Raw genomic sequence first — 4,454 nt, 5'->3', positions numbered from 1 at the left:
CTCAAAACAAAAAAAGTTCTATTGGGACGGTATCCACAAATTACCTGAAAGATGGGGGAAATGTGTAGCTAGCAATGGATATTACCTTGAATAAAGCACTTTAGATGTTTCTCTTCAAATTATCGTGTTTTCTTTCATTACAAAATTCGCCATTATTAACCAGTACACCTAGGTGGTTCTGAAGAGGTAACTTCATTATTGATTTAGTCAACATGAATTTATTGAGCATTTACTATGTGCCAGACACTGCACTAAGTCCTGGGAATGGAGAGGCAAATGAAATACATCAGGTTACTGCCCACATGGGGCTTGCAGAGGGGGAGCAAGTAGGGACAGAAGTAAATAAAATGAAATAAATATACATTGATCTTTGTGCTTTGCCAGGGGGTGGGGGGAACAGGGTGTGAAGGACTCTGAATGGGGTCAGGAAGGCTTCGGGATAGTGAAAGCGACATCTAAGGAGGACGGGATGGGGAAAGGGTCACTGAGATGAAGGGCAGGGATGAGGGTGCAGAGACAGACAGTTTGGTGTCCAGGCCCCTGAGCAGGCGGGTGGTGGTAGGGAGAGAAGGGAGGGCTGGGGTGAACTCAGCGAGGGTGGCAGGGTGTGAGGTGGCCGGTGGACACCTCTCAGCATGAATTTCCTTCCCCAAAGTGCCAGGGAGCAGTGCTTGCTTTCTGAGCAACCAGGAGTGAGGACAGGTGGTGCAGGGCAAAGGGTACCTGGGAGAACCTCCTTTCCCACCTGGGGGTGGCTTCCTCAGCCTCAGTGAGCAGCAGGGACATCCCCGACCTGCAGGGAAGCCACCCAGGCCTGGGCAGCAGGCAGCAGCTCGGGGGCACAGAGCTAAATCCTGTCCCTGCCTCCCCAGCTCATGGCCACCCAGAAACCATGACTATGACCTTATTTGGAAATAGGGTCTTTGCAGATGTGCTCAAGTTAAGATAAGGTCCCACTAACCCAACGGCGGGCGTTTTTATAAGAGAAGAGAAATTTGCGCACAGTCACACCCACAGAGGGAAGGCCATGTGAGGATGGACGCAGAAATTGAAACTATGCTGCCACGAACCAAAGAATGCCAAGAATTGCCAGCAACCACCAGATGCCGGGAGAGAGGCCGGAACAGATCCTTCCTAGAGATTTCATTGAGAGCCTGACCCTGCCAACACCTCGGTTTTGAACTTGTGGCCTCCAGGATGGTGAACGAATGAATTTCTCTTGTTGTAAGGCACCCAGTTTGTGGTACTTTGTTATTGCAGCCCCAGGGAATGGATATATTGGGCCTGGGAGGGTGAACTCAGGGTGCTGAACCCAGCCCATGTGCTGGGCCATCAACATTCATTATCTTGTTTAGATGACAACTCAGTGAAATTGCAATGATCTCCATCTTACGGAAGAAGAGCTGGGTGATCAGAGAGGTGTGGCACGTCAAAAGGTCCACAGAGACACAGTGACAAGGCTGGGCGTTGAGCCGGGTCTGACTTGGCCCCTGCTCTTTCTGCCCTGCCTTTCAGGAAAGCCCAGCTTTTTGGGTTGTTCCTGGCCCTTCCCCAAGTGCCATCAGGTGTTCAAGTGATGGTGAAGAACAAGGGTCTGCAGATCCGCGCTCAAATATTTGTTGGTGAAACCCATGCCTGGCATTTGTTTAAAAATTCTCTAAAAGGAAAAAAAGTCATGTGCATAGGGATAGATGAAACAAGTACAGCAGAACGTTGGTAATTGTTGAAGCTGGGTGAAGGGCCATGGGGTTCAGGGTATTTTTCTCTGTAGTTTTGTGTATGTTTGGAAATTTCCATACTAAAAAACAAAAAAGTAAAGCCACAGAAAACCAAAATTTAAAAAAATAATAAAGGAAAAAATAAAGGATGAGAGCTCTAGAATCAGAGAGTCTAGGGTTCAAATTTCAGCTTTAGTGTGTCTTAGCTGTGTGACCTTGGACACGTTTCCTAACCGCACTGAGCCTTGGCTTCCCCTGCCCAATGAGGGTGTCACTATGTCAAACCACAGGTGGTGGCAAATGAATTAAATGGTAAAATCAAAGTGCTTAGCCCAGGGCTGGGCACACAGGGGACATTCCGGAAATACTTGCATTCTCACCTTTAATGCACATGGGTCTCACACCAGCCCAGAGTCAGGACTCACTTCCTTGCCAGTAAAATGGGGATGAGAATGAGGCTTGGATGTAGAGGGACTTGCTCACGATCTCATAGCTGATAGGGACAGAGCCCTGACCCAGAAATCTGTTCCTGAGGTAACTGTTTCTTCTACTCTGAGAGCCGCACAGAGACCTGCTTTCTTGGGGGTGGGAAGGGTGTGGGGCCTTTCCCACCAGGAGGCCAGCTTTCTGTGCCCATGGCTTTGGGATCAGCCATGGAGGGGAGGAGACTAGGCCACCGCTGGCTGACCCTGGCGAGTTCTGGTCACTCTGTTTGCTCAGCTGCGAGGTGCAGGTGGCAGGAGCGGAGGCTGCGGGCCTGGCTGATGTGTCCAGACTGGCCTGGCTGGCGGTAATTAATGGCCACTGGGGGCTGTTGTTCCGCAGGCACCGCTGGTTTAAGGATGACAAAGATCTGACACACTTGCCAGAGCAGAAACCAAAGCAGAACAAAGGACACCCAAAATGGAAAACGCCTGCCTTCTCCAGCCCTGGGCTGTCTTGGCTCCGATGGTTCCCAAAAGCTGTGCCGTGGTTTTCTCAGGCCACCACCGCCTGGCCAGGATCCTGGCCTCCCAGAGCGTGAGGTCAGCCAGGGCGGAGGAAGTGCCCCATGGCAGCTCGCCCGTCTTGGGGTGAGCCAGGGAGGGAGCCAGAGGAGCAGTCCAGCAGAGGTTCACGGAGCACAGGCTGTGCCCTGGGCTGTTTTGGGCAACCCCCTTCCCAGGTTGGCTTGCCTAGGGGGTAGGGTGCAGCTGAGGGACCTCCAGGCTGTGTCCTGTTCAGAAAGGGGACAGCAGGGAGCTTTCTACTGAGAAGACTCCCCAGGGGCCCAAGAGGGGAGGCGGGGGGTGAGGTGGGGTGATAGGAGAGGCAGGGCCTGGCGTCAGAGACCTGGGTGTGAATTAGGGCTCTGGCTAGAAACAGAATTTGCCCAGATGGTTCCAATGAAGAGAAAACTGCGCCGCGGGGGCAGCATTAGAGGAACACCCAAGAGATGATGAAGCTCTCAGTGACCGGTGACAGCAGGACGTCATGACTGTCCCCAAGGCTGAGGGGACTGGGTGATGGAGGCAGTGCTGGCAGGACCCTGTGAGAACTTGGCACACAGAAGAGGGGAGCCTGCAGTCATGCTGGGTAGGGCCTAGCAGGAAGGGAGTGGGGAAAAACACCCTCGGTGTCCCCCCGCCCCACTTCCTGACAGCGGCAAAGGGTGGCTGATGCAGTCGGTCATTAGGGGCCACCGCCCAGGCCAGAGCAGGGCTCGGAGGGTGAGAAATGGATGAGGTGGGGGGTGAACAGGATGTAGTCAGCACACCTCTCTTCTTCTTTCCCTGCAGTGAGGACAATGATACTCGCCTCACAAACTCGGAGGGAGGATTGTTCATAAGGAGAGTGAAGTTCCCAGCCCAGGTGCTGGTGTGTGATAGCGTGACAGAGCGTAGCTTCAATCTCTCTCTCTCTCTCTCTCTCTCTCTCTCTCTCTCTCTCTCACACACACACACACATACACAGCCCACATTTCTCAAATCTGTGAATGGCTGTCATAAGGAAGCAGGAGCAACCATGCTCTGGGATTCTGGGAGGGCCGAGGGGAAGCCTGAGGACAAATTGTGTAGCTGTCAGGATTCCGTGGATCCTGGAGTAGGCATGCTCCGGAGGCGCCGTCTGTCACGGGAGGCACTGAGCCCCTAACATGCACCTACTGTGCGTGAGGGGCTGCTGCTCACATCTACACGCTCCTTCTCTAATCCTCTCTCAAGTGCAATTGATTGCTACTTCCCAGTTTTGCGCTGAGGATGCTGGCCTCAGGGGGGTGAGGTTGCTTGCCCAAGGTTGCCCTAGAGCCAGGCTGTGTCAATCAGGATAGGCTAGGTGTTGCTGCCTTAACAAGCCCCAGCAGCTAAAGACAACAAAGCTTTAGTTCTTGCACATGTTACATTTCCATCCGGTATGGGCTGGGGGCTCTGTTTCTCATCACTGTCGCTCTGGGACCCAGGCTGTCAAAACAGCCAGCATCTGATGCATTGCTGGTCCCCATGCAGAGGGGAAGAGAGACCTTTGGCGGATCTCATGTTACAGGTCAAGTGCTTGGCCTGGAAGTTGCACACCTCCCTTCTGCTCACAACTCGTTGGCTACAACGAGTCACATGACCCCATCCAAGCAGAAGGCCATGATGGACAATCTTAGTATTTGTCCAGAAGGTGCAGAGCTGGAAATTTTTCATGAACAACATTACGAGCTACTATGTGAGCTATGGTTTATCTCAGGCCTAGGAAGCTCTAGGTCCAGAGCTC

Source organism: Myotis brandtii, unplaced genomic scaffold (assembly GCF_000412655.1).
Source record: "Myotis brandtii unplaced genomic scaffold, ASM41265v1 scaffold190, whole genome shotgun sequence".
NCBI classification, from domain to species: Eukaryota; Metazoa; Chordata; class Mammalia; order Chiroptera; family Vespertilionidae; genus Myotis; species Myotis brandtii.
The sequence above is the reverse complement of the archived record's forward strand: the minus strand, read 5'-3'. Positions refer to the sequence as shown.